This window comes from Suricata suricatta, chromosome 15 (genome assembly GCF_006229205.1).
Source record: "Suricata suricatta isolate VVHF042 chromosome 15, meerkat_22Aug2017_6uvM2_HiC, whole genome shotgun sequence".
Taxonomy (NCBI): domain Eukaryota; kingdom Metazoa; phylum Chordata; class Mammalia; order Carnivora; family Herpestidae; genus Suricata; species Suricata suricatta.
The window spans coordinates 25,120,496-25,133,551 of record NC_043714.1 but is presented as its reverse complement, the minus strand read 5'-3'; the positions used below and the strand labels follow the sequence as shown (position 1 = coordinate 25,133,551).

Below are 13,056 nucleotides of genomic sequence, written 5' to 3'. Positions count from 1 at the left end.
CAGTTTAAATCTAAATAAATGAACCTTACATATGGTATATATACATCATATTTGCCTTACTTCTTTTAACACTCAGTTGATAGAAGTTAGTATTGTGTCTCTTTTACAGATGTAAGAGTTGGGGACTGGACTGGCCAAGTGTTCAAAGTCCAGCGGTAACATCTTTGCCATTAAGCCAAGGAATCTTTTTATAATATCTAATTTTTAATTCAGATACATATTTCCATAAGATAACACTTCTGGTCTGTAGCCAGAAGGCTGCATACTCATCATTTGTTCATTGTTATGATTCCTTCAAACAGAAAATATATATTCACTTACTTATGCCAAAGACAGTACCGCACGGTGAAGATAGAGAAGTAAGATAGGAAGGGTCCCTGTCTTTGTATAGCTTACAATCTAGCAGGGAGCTACACAATTTTAGAGACCCAATACATATAGTCAGCAAAACTATACTGCAACGAAGTAACTATATTATCTTCTCATAATTGAACTTAAATTATATTCTGGCTTCTAGTTTATTACTGGAAATATTTTCCCTGGGGATTCATCTAAATTCTTGAGATTGCTTGATGGGTCAGTCCAGACTTGGTGGTCAACATAATTGATGTGGTGGTAGTGGTGATGCATTCATGCCTGCCTTTTCCTGGAACATTCTCAGTACTTTCCTTCCCAGCTCCATTCTCTGTGAATTTCTGCTATAGTATGTTCCTACCTGTTTTGGTACAACATTTCTCTAAGGAATACATATATGCTGCTCTGAGTTATAAGAAACCTGTCTTCAGCACTCTAAGGCTTCAGGGACATCTGAAGCTGTTTCAGGGCTGAATGCCTAGAAATATCAGGTCTGTTTCCACGCTCCTACAGCATGATGTGCAGTGAGATACTTTAGGATTTGGTCAATTTCCTGACTTCATCTAGAGACCTAGCCAGTTTCCTGAGCTCCTAAATTTCCTAAGCTGTTAAATTTCCCAAACTTATGTGCTCTCCCAATTGCCTGCTCTCCCTACCTGAGACCCGACAAGATCTGAGCTCTCTTGTTACTGATCTGATTCCTCTCCTTCCTTTCTAGAGTCTGGATAAACTTTATACAGTCATGGGCAACTGGATGGGGTGTAGTGATGCTTGCTCTAACTCATTACATCCTTCCCAGATGGGAAACTCTCTTTGTGGATACGTTAAAATATCACCCCATAATAAAAATAGCTACGGAACTTTAAGAAATGTGTCTTGTACAGCAGAGCTGACCTAAATGAGAGGCTTCAGAGAGTTTCCAGGAAGATTCAGAGAAGCTGAATTTAGAACATAGCTCTAAAGGATAAATAGGAATTAACTGGGTGGAAATATGCATGTGTATGAGGTAGTTCTAAAGCCAGGAGGAGGTTGGTGACTTTGAGAAGGCAAAGTGTGGCTGGAGGGCAAAAAGCAGTGGGAAAATTGTTTGTGGAAGGCAAGGGCCACAAGGGCCATATCATGCAGGACGCTACGGAGTATAGCATGGAAATTTGGTCTTTGCTCTAAAGGTATTGAAAAGTGTTAAGGGTTTTAGTTAGGGAAAGGAGTAATCAGATGGGATTTTCTAAATGACCCTTAAAGGAGAATGAATTAAAGGGGGTCCAAGGAAGGTGCTGGGAAGCCAGACACCATGGATAAAAACCAGGTCCTTTCTAACAACAAAACAATAATAATTACACTCTCGAGGATGAGATCTGAGTATTTGCCAACTGCCAAACATTTTTTATGTACCTTTATGTATTTATGTACCTTTGTGTATCATCCCATTGATTCTTCACAAAATGATGAGCTTCCTTTTAAAGGTGAAAAAAATAAAAGAGAATTTAAATTATTCAAACCCAGGCAATCTGCAGCCAGAGATCAGAGGCTCAGCAAGCACACTGTTTTGTTTCAGGTAAAAGAAAATGCATTGCAAAAATACCTTTACTTTCTCACACTCTAATCAATAGCAGACATGTGGAGGGCGGCTATAAAGAATTAAAAAGAGACGCTATAGAGGACACAATTTTTCTTCATGTAACTAATACAACATCTAGAACGTAAACCTAATTAGACCAAATGAAAGGTTAACCTGTAACTTGACAACTTTTTCTTTTTGCAACTTATATACTTAAAAACATCAAAATTCTATATCCAAATTAGTAACATAGAATATTTTCTCATTACTATTTTGCTCACATAACTAATTTTGAGGATTCTGCATATATACTTATCAATTCCATTAATTTATTATGCTTTGCATATCCTACTGTATACAACATTAAAGAATAATTGTATTCTACCAGCTATGTTGAATATTTATCTCTCTGAAAATGACATAATTTACTTAGAACAAAATCACTTTATATAACTATATTATTCATTATTGCCAGTCTCATTCAGTATAGGTTAAAGGTGTAGCTTTCTTCCAAGGAGTTAAAATAAATAGAATACAAGAGGAAATCTAGCATTTTGTGAGTAAAATGATTCTTCATCGTAAATGCCGTATATCATAAAATATTTAAAAGTACCAGAATATACCGTTTTACCATTTTAACTGCAATCCATAAACACAGGATGTGGACTCTCAGAGGTGTTCTTGTTTAATATCAACAATTGAAAAGTGAACCACAACATCTGCTGTTTGTGAATTTTCTCCACATGATGTCTATTTCAGTTTCAAACTGAGTTGTGTGGGGGCTGAAATTTTCCTTTTAAAATGTAGCATTTCCTCCCTTCTCATTTTGGGCTGGGTGATGCTATGAATTTATATTTGACTCTGAGAAACTAGTGGAAGGAAAATACCAACATCTTCAATGAGAGAAGTTAATGATAGAGTTTAGTAAAACCCTATCCTAAGAGCCAAGTATTTTACAACTGATTTAATAGTTCTATGAGCAATCCAACTCTATAGCATAGTGACTCAATTTCTGGAAATGTTTCTAATTCAATTTCTACACACACACACGCACATCCTACCAGATTTTTTGTCTTTAAAAATATGTAAAAAAGGATGTAAAATAGCCTACAGACAACCAAGGAGTGAAAACATCTTGCACAGATCATTTTATATTTTGTGATAAATAAATCCGTGCAAATAATATTGTAATCCTCCATGTTTCCTCTCTAGTCTTATGCCCTACAAGCAATTATTATAATTAAGTTTGAGGGTAATTATGCTTTCATATTTTATTTCATATAAATATCATAAATATCTATATATATGTATGATATTTTTGAGATAAAATTATTTCAAAACTATACAAGATACTCTGCACTTTGCTTTGTTGACTTAATGTTATGCCTGAGACCAATCAAAATTTAATATATAGAGTTTCAAAAAACAATACTTCACAGCAAATTGTTCCCCAGAGTAGTTGTGGCAATTCTGCCAGATTCCTTTTTTTTTATTTGTCAACATCTTGCTATTTTTTCTTGACACTGCATTGTCCAGTCTTGTCAATTGAGCTTTCTTTATGTAAGTGAATCTGAAAATATTAAAAAAGGAGGTAATTAAGAGTGTGTTTAATTTTGTAGTAAATAATTATATATTCATCTCTGTCTACACTCACTCACGGGGTGTGCTCATCCAGTTGAACCATTTTAATAGAATCAATATGCTATGTAATTCCCAAATTTATATCTCAACTCTAGGTTTCCACATTAATTCCAGATTTGTATAAGCAAATGCTATCAGAACACTCAACATGAATGTCTAATAGCAATTTCAATCTTAACTTGTCCAAGTCAGTTTGACTCCCAAACCCACTTTTTTAAATGTTTATTTTTTAAACTTTTTAATGTTTGTTTTTAAGCCCGAGACAGAGCATGAGCTGGGGAGGGGCAGTGAGGGAGACACAGAATCTGAAATAGGCTCCAGGCTCTGAGCTGTCAGCACAGAGCCCAAGCAGGGCCTGAACTCATGAGTTTTGAGGTCATGATCTGAGCCAGAGCCAGACATTTAACGGATGGAACCACGAAGGTGCCCCTCCCCCACAAATCCATTTCTTTAACAATCTTCTACATCACAGTCCATAAGAATTCCAAACTTCTAAACTTATCTTCTGCCATCCCTGAATCTTTTATATTCTACATGAAATTAATCATCACGATTTGTTGGCTCTACTTTCAAAATGCTGCAGATGTAATATTCAGCCACTTTTTAGTGTCTCCACCATCACCACTGTTCTCATCCCCTGTTGAAGAAACCATCATCTCTTCTCTGATGGTTGCAGTGGGCTCCTAAGTTGTCTTACTACATGCATCCTTGCCCACTTAGTGTCTATTCTCAAAATAATAGTGGTCTGCCAAAACATAATTCACATTTTGTCATTCATCTGCTCAAAATCTTCTCGTTCGCTCTAATTAAAATCCAATGTCTTTGGGTAGCGTTCACAATCTTACTTGATCTTGCCTCTGTTTCCTCTCAGACCTCTTCTGCTGCAACTTCCTCCACTTGTGTTCATGCAGCTGCAGTCACAGCTCTCTCTACAAGAAGAGTCCATGCATGTTCCTTAGCCTGCACCACTCTTCTTCCAGATATGTACAGTGTCTACTCCCACATGCAACTGAGCTCCTAACTAAAAGGCACCTCAGAAATGCTTTTTAGCCCCTATATCTAAAATTTCAACTGCCTCCCACACAACCAAAATATTATATTCTCCTTCACTGCACTATTTTTTTCCCTCCTTAACACTTATCAATAGCTAACATGCAATATATCTTTCTGGCTTCTCAGCCCTCAGTGCAGTGCCTGCGCATGATAGACACAATAAATATTCCTTAATTTCATGTAACATATGTTCCAGTGAATGTTACTGTCTTACTATAAGTTATAAACTTACTACATTGCACTTAAAATATATAAATGAAAAATAATTTACCTGTTAAAAATGTTGACTTACTTTGGATATGAGTTTCTGTAGTGATTTCTTTACAATATCTCTGCAGCATTATTTTTAACACAATTGCCATTTATTTTAGTAAGTGTCAGATGCTTTGTTACTTTTTCTTATTGTCTTATATTGCTACTAAAAAGATGGACTCATACTCCTATTTGGATATAGTGAGATGTTTTGTATACTAAAGTAAACACTTAACTATACAACCATTCATGCCTTATTACAATCTTATTAGACAGTATTCAGCTATATCAAGTGTGTCTGTGATCCATTAGGCAAAGAATATCTTTCATGATGTACAGTTTCTTTGCATTCTGAAAAATAATGCTTATTCACATACATTTTCCTTCATGTTCACATGATCCAAATTTGGCCAATCAGCAATTTTCCTTTGCTAAAAATATTTACTTGAATATTTTGAAGTAATATCGAATGCATCAAGTAAATTCAGAACACATTACCAAGAAATAGATGCAAGTTGAATTTATTTGGAAATGAAATCACTCAAAATACCTGCTGTGAGACAATCATTAGAGCTTAGTAAGCTGTGGTCTTTGGTTTGGTTTTGCTCACAGTACCTAACTCATTATAAATTTACCCATATTTTCTTTAATTCAATAGCATTTATTTGTCCCCATCATCCCTGCCTTTAAGTGAAGTGAACCACAAACTTTTGATTATGATCTTGTAGCCATAGAAAACTTGGAAAATAAAATCACAATTTAAAATTAACTCTTTGTCTTTAGGTTGAAAAAAAAATGCTTTGAATTGCATACCTTCTCTTAACCACAGGTGATATTTCATAAGTTTAAAGTACAGTTTCAAAAAAAGGGCACTTTCACATAATTTTCCATGCCTTCATTCAGCAGGTAACCCAAACCTTCATAATCCCCAAATGCTGCACTTCAAAGTTATGCTCAGGAAAAAAATATTGAAAAGAACAGCCTCTCTTTCCAGTTGATTTAAAACATCACTAGCTTATTTTCAGTACACATATGGAGTTACTTTTAAAAAGAAATTTTGGAATATCGCCAGGCTGCATACAGGAAAGGCTTTTCTCCAGAGAGAGCTAAAATTCATTATCTGAGCTTTGGGACACCCATGTTCCTTCAAAATTTGGACACATCTTTGTTCCTCCATGATTAGTGATAGAAGTTTGACTTAAAACAAGAGACTGCTTACTCAGTGTGTAATTAGACTCTAAAGAATCCAAAAAGTTACGTTATTTTGAACTGAAACTGATTTATAATTATACACTTAAATAAAATATTATTTACATGATAACAGTTTAAAAATAAATGAGAGAGTAATTAAAAAAACCAAATTATTTACACAAGTATAATACTCATTATGTGTTTGTCAGTGACATGAAGTTAAATTTTGGACACTTTACGTTCTTTCTCTCTTCATTAAATGGCTGGCTTCTCTTGTTTAAATCCATGTGAATATTTTTTTGTAGGAGAAAAATCACTACATCCAAGGAAGGTAAGGGCAATATAATTATTTCGTTAGTGTTGTTAGTGACCAATTCATGGTAATAAATATTTCGAATAACTCCATCTATTTTTGATGCATCAAGTAAATTTTTAAAAGTGGGATAGTGTTATAAATTAAAAGAAAATGTAGAATCAACACTTTATTTTCAGTAACAATCTGTAACATTCCATTGTCAAATATTAGTGGTAACAGTGATAATTATTCCCTATATCCCTTATGTATGGTTCCAATGCATGTAACACATTTTAGTTTCCTTTTTTATTTTTTATTTTTGGTGAAAGAATAAAATCAAAACCCTCATAAATGATGATGAAGAGCCTATCAACGTGAAACAAAATTAATATATACTAATATTAAGCCAATTCGGTAGACACGGAACATGATTTCATTAAGGTACCTCAGACGTTCAGCGCATCCATAACATTGAACAGGCGTGAGGCAGAGCTTTAGCTTTAAAATATCAACCTATGCATAAGAAAGAAGAGGTGTATTTTGTTGTGTGTTGAATAAGGAGGCAAAAAGTTTTGTTTATCCCCATATTTATTTAGTCAGAAAGAAAGGTGTAGAATTCCAGAAACTGCTTGAATGAAGGAAGAAAAAGGTTTGGCATTTGGGGAGTGTATTTTATATCACACATGAGCATTACAGAGCATAGTTATTTTTAACCACTTTAGTTTTGCCCACAAAGAAGGTCTGGACACTTTCTACATCTGCATAATTTGATAACATCAGGTATCATGAACTTCGTGATGAATGACGTCAAACGGAACCAAAGCACATGTTCTATTGAAAAGAGTCACGGTGGAATCCGAATAGGATTACTTCTGTAACATGAATTAGAACACTATGAACTGCGATGTATCAGTGATAAGTCTAGCATATTTCAATCCTTCTCCTATTGGAGAAATGAGTCTGAATCACTTGAGCATCACAAATCCGAGGCCATATTTTTATTTCCAGCCCTTCCCTTTGTGCTGCTTCCAAGTATGCGGCTCCAGTTGATTTCAAAAGCAGCGGATGAGAGATAAAGAGGAACACGGACCGTTCTACCTCAGCAGTTCATGATCCCTCTAAGGCCACTGATTTGGGAAGAATAGAGAGACCCTGGCATCTCAGCAGAATAGAACGGCTACTCTTCTCTATGCTACTCCCATGAGGCAACCCAACCATTTATCCAGTTTACCGTAGCAAAGGATTCTCTATGTCCAGAAAATTACAGCTCTCTTCCTCTCTTGACTCCAAGGAGCCATAAAACCTAAATTAAACATAAACGTCCAAAGAATTATTTTCAGCTATGTGAACATTTCAACAAGGGAAATAAATGAAACTATGTGATTTGGATACTTTTGTAATACTAAATAGAATAATATTTTGAAGCAATTTACCCATCACTTATTAATTTTTACATTGTGACTTAAAATGTTTTACGGGTCTAGGGTAAAGCTATATAGTATTGTTAAAACATGTGTGTTTCTGTTTCTAAAATGGTTAAAGCTTTCTAAGTAATATTTCTTTCATGTTCCTTATACATAAATTCCCCTTTTCCCTTTGAAGATATTCTACATTTCCATTTAAACAGAGTGTGTATGTATATATACATTTAAAGGACTCATCTCATTTTAATAGTCTAATAATATGTTTTGGTGTCCAAAATGCTTTTATAGTTGTGGTGAGACTTTCCTAAATAAATACTTATAGTTTTTAAAACTATATTAATTAAAGTATTACTTTCTTCTAAAGCAGTGACTAAATGTTATTGAAAGGAATAAATTAGAGTAGGACACTTTACATACATGCACAAAAATAACTAACACTTATTGAACACTTACCATGTTCAGCCATTATATTGTCATTAACACACCATCCCATTTAATTGTTGCAAACCTGTGAGTTAAGCATTTTTTGCCCATTTTACAAACACTGAATGGAAGGATTATAGAAGGTAAGTAAATTACTCAAGATTACAGAAGGTGCAAAACTGGAGCTTGGACCCAGATCTATCCGAATTGAGAATTCTGCTTTGAGTTCTCTCACCTCTCTGTCCTGGTAGTACCATATTTTGAACTGGAAAATTCTTAAGGTATGATTTCATGGTATAGAGGATGTGTTTTAGGATTGTGGTTGTTCAACAAATGCTCATTTCATTGGATTTATAAAATGCATTTTATTCTGAAATTATTGAGTCTCTTTTGTGTGTCAGCTCCGTGTTGAATGCAAACTAAGACAACTAGCATGTGATCATGGTCCTAGCAGAGTGAACCCTCTGAAGCAGAAGTCAGCAAACATTTTCTGTAAAGGGCCAGATGGTAAATATTTTAAGCTTTCGGGGTCATACAGCCACTCAAAAGTAATTGACTCTGTCATTTTTAGCATGAAATTTGCCACAGAAAATCTATAAGTAAATAAGCATGGCTTTGCTCTAATAAATCTTTATTAAGGACTCTGAAATTTGAATTTCATATCATTTTCAGGTGTCAATAAATATTCTTTTTCTCATCTTTTCCAACAATTTAAAAATGTGGGAATCTATCTTTGCTCCCAAGCCACGCAGCTCTGGGCTGTATTTGGCGGGTGAACCAAGGTTGGGCAATTCCTGTTGCTGCTTTGTGGATACAAAAGCCACTGACCACTTAGTTAAAGCTATTGAGTACTAAAATTTAAAATTACACATGTAGACCACGTTTTATTTCTAAAATGATGCTTCAGAGGGAATATTATTTGGAGGTCAACAGTTAGTATATTTGTGACAATGCAAAGATGTCTTAGATATTGAAGTGGGATAAAAAAGTCATTAGAGAAAAGCGTTTAAGACTTTATCAAGTGTTGAAAGTAGAAGAAATACTTTCAGTGTAGAAAAAGAATCAACACACTCACGATGACACAGATATGTTTGTTATCAGTGTGTGTCTGTGGAATTGAAAGTTGTTTTTGCTACAAAATAACATGTAATAGGAAAAATGGTGAAAGATGATGCTCTACCAATTAACTAAGATCGAAATACAGTTTTGCTTTCCATGCTGAGAATCTTAAGTTTTATAGGAAAAAATGGAGTCAGTGACAAGTGTTAGGTAGGGGTGGACACTGTAAGATACTCAGGAAAGGTAGTAGGTCAGATGGCTGGAGGGAAATAGAAATAAGTCTCATGTTACGCCATTGGGTGAACTACAATGTCACCTGAAGACCAATACAATACAGCACTAGAAAATTGCATCTCCTTTGTATGCTATTTACTTGCATGCTTGTCTTGTGGTGGGTGGTGTATGGGTAGGCCAAGACAGTGGGAAAAAGTTCAGTTTGAGAGCACAGATACTTAGCAATTGGATAGTAGTCGTTTTTCTGATATGTCGACATTTCAGCCTAAGACTCAAGAGAGGTCATAGACTGAGAGATTTGGAAAATTTTAAAATGACTTACAAATTGGGAGTTGACCACTTCATAGATACTTGAATGTCTTGACAAGCATGCATGCCAAATAGGCATCTTTGCTAAGACTGAACATTTTTGGTACCAGGAAGTCTATCATCTTTTTAATAGAAAAGCATTTATTACTATTAGAAAGTCATTCTTTAGGATAAAAATTAAAATCATGAACCATTTAGTATCTTTCCACAAGCAATACCACCACCACATTTAATTTCAAGAATCCCAATTAGCTATTATATTTTCCAGTGATTAGTCTATTGTGTGAATGAGGCAATTCCTTGATTATTAAATGCCCCCAAAGACAGAATTCTTTATTGGAATACTCATCAAAAAGTATAAAGTTATGTAAGTAAAATTTTCATTATAGTAAGCAAGTGAGAGAGCTCATGATTTCAAATGCCAAGGGCACATCTCTGCTGGGGATATGCTGCAAGCCTGTCCAGACTGATATGCCAACAAGTTTTTTACTTCTTTGTCTGCAAAAACTGATATTCCTTTCCCTTTTACTGCATTATTTAATGACATAAGAATGTCCACCCAGCACGGCAAGTTGAAAGAAGTGTGTCATTTTGCTTTGCTAACAAACTAACAAAAACTAAATACTGTGCTTTCAAATCACTTTCCATTCCTTTCCTTCTGACATTTTTGCAAACATTTTCTTATTTTCTAATTGTTTTCATAGTCTTCACTATCTCCCTGCACAGATTTGAGTTTTCAGTCTTCCTTAGGGTAAACGTTCTGGTTGTTCATCATGTGGTCTTCAGGAGAGGTTTTCCAATACACACTCTTCAGATCCAATGGTTTTTGTAGAGGGCAGTGCTTTCTAAGGCAGGGAATTGCAAACAGAGGGAGGGAGATCGACCTTCCAAGTTTATCAACTCTACCTCAATGAGTACAATTCTTGTTTTCTTTTTTGGCCACACAAGCAAGATTTTCATTGATTAAAGTATTTTCACTGTTACAGGAACTTGGCCAAATATTTCAGTCTCGTTTCAAAATATTTAGCAATTTAATTTCCTCCTCTTTCACACCTTTTGCAATGAAGTTGCAACAGATAGTAAAATGGAAGATTCTGTGGAGAAAAAAAATCCAAAAGATTTGAAATGCAGAATTTACTATGGGGACAATTATGAGTTTTGCAACTCCACAACCATTGTCCATTTGAGGGAAAAAAGGAAAGGTTATGGTTAAGAGAGTCATGAAGCCACGTCTTTGACGTGAACTGAATAAGGCTGTTATCCCCCTTTCCAAAAGAGAGAGGACTGATGGGTACTGCAACCTTACCTTACGTCTTACGAGGCGGTACCCACAGGGCTGTGGAAGTCATCTGATATGCACCTCTAAACTTAGCTAAGACCAGGGAGAGTAGACTGATGTCTGACTCATCTCTAAGAAAACAGCGGGACAGAATTGGTGGCAGTAATAAATAGGTCTTCGCTCTGCCATTGTATCCTACCCTGGAAAAAGCCTTGTCCACAAAGAGATTGCACAGTAAGCCAGAAGTAAGACTGGGTTAGAGCAAGAGTGTGGCAGAGTTTGTTTCCTGAAGGTGGACTCTGAATTTCCCCAAACGCCCTAATAAAGAAAAAAGATCATCTTAACTAACCGCCATTCTCTGGGAGTGTGAAGCCACCCCAAAATGAAAACTTCTGTTCCATCCCCAACCTCCTCTTCCTCCTCCCACTTCAACTCTACAGTGAGAACCAGAGGAAGTGAATGAGGAGACAGTGAATATCCCGCTTCTTCCGGAAAGACACCTCCAATTATAGCGCTTATCATGGGTTAGAGAGAAGAATAAGCATTAAGTTTGACTTCGTAAAATATTGAATAATTTAAGGGGCTAGATTCATTCTAATTACTGAATTGAGGCTCTAATCTGGATTTTAAATCATTTTGGAACTTTCACTAAAGAGTTAGCAGCAATAACAGAAGAACACTTTATTTGATCACAGCTTATCAGCTATAGATTAAACCAGCATTTACTTAAAATCTGTTTCAGTCACACATACCCACACACATATGCACACACATTCATACATCATTCACCTTTTTGATGCTACATTATGCATTTCTATATTTTCTACAACTGCTCTTTGTATATACTGTTTACTGACTTCAAATAAGGCATCAAAGTGCTCCAAAACCCAGCTGTACCCTCACTTCCTACATGAAGGACCCCTGCTTCCCAGAGAGGCCATCTCTGTGATATCAGGATTCTTCTGAAAGTTGGGATGTATCTCTATCAAAGCCAGCGCTACAGATAGAATTCTGAAAGGAATAGTGTGGGTTGCCTGTTTTCCAGAAACTCACAATTGAGTGGGATTTGTTTGTGAAACATAAAGAGGCTCAGGAGAAGAAAAAATCCACTGTTTTAATTCTTTATTTCCTTATTTCCCACAAAGTGAATAGCAGAACCTGCCTACAAAAATAAAATGTGTATGTGATTTAACTTTAGTTCATTGCAGGTTTTCTGATTGGAATAAACTTTTTCTTCCTCTCTCTCCTGGATAGGCCAAAAGGAAAAATAATGAGCTCAATTTCCCATAAAAGATGAGGGAGGGTGAAGAAAATTAAGGCATTTCAAATATAGCTAATAAATCCCTATTAATATTCCACTTCTTGAACAAGGAGATATTCTTTAGCTATAAATAATATAGAGCATGATTAAAATAGCAATCACAATAATAACAATAGTAATAATTTAAACTTTTATAAAGACCTTTTTTCAAAGAGTTAAGCTACTTTGATATGTAATGATAAGCAAACTTTAAATCTTAAAGCAATGTGACATAATTCTTAATTTTTAAATCTTCATTTCCTTTTTAAATTTTTCATACTTGTGATTATTTTTTTGTTTTTTAAATTTTTTACAAATGTCTATTTGTTTTTGAGAGAGAAAGTGAAAGCAAGTGGGGGAGGGACAGAAAAAGAGGGAGACACAGAATCCAAAGCAGACTCCAGTCTCCGAACTGCAGCACACACCCTGCAGACTCACAAACCATGAAATCTCATGGCCTAAGCTGAAGGCAGAGGCTTAACCAACTGAGCCACCCAGGTGCCCAAGTTCTCATTATTTTGGAAATTTCTAAGAAGGCCTGCTTTCAAAGTTGAGAATAATAGTTCTCTGTCCAATATAATCACACATCTTTTAAGTCATTTTTTTTCAAAAACAATGTTAGCAAAAACAAAAATTTGTTTGTTTACACAGGAATATCATGAAGTTAAAGAAAAGATTTCTGTA

General features: G+C 35.2%; 1 long non-coding RNA gene across 1 annotated transcript in view; it reads right to left on the bottom strand.

Annotated features, from left to right (window-relative positions):
• Nucleotides 1-3,308: 3,308 nt before the first annotated feature.
• Nucleotides 3,309-13,056, bottom strand: part of LOC115278672 — a 66,226-nt gene continuing 56,478 nt past the window's right edge. The window contains exon 3 of the long non-coding RNA XR_003903021.1: nucleotides 3,309-3,482. This is a non-coding gene — a long non-coding RNA (uncharacterized LOC115278672). The remainder of the gene's footprint in view (nucleotides 3,483-13,056) is intronic.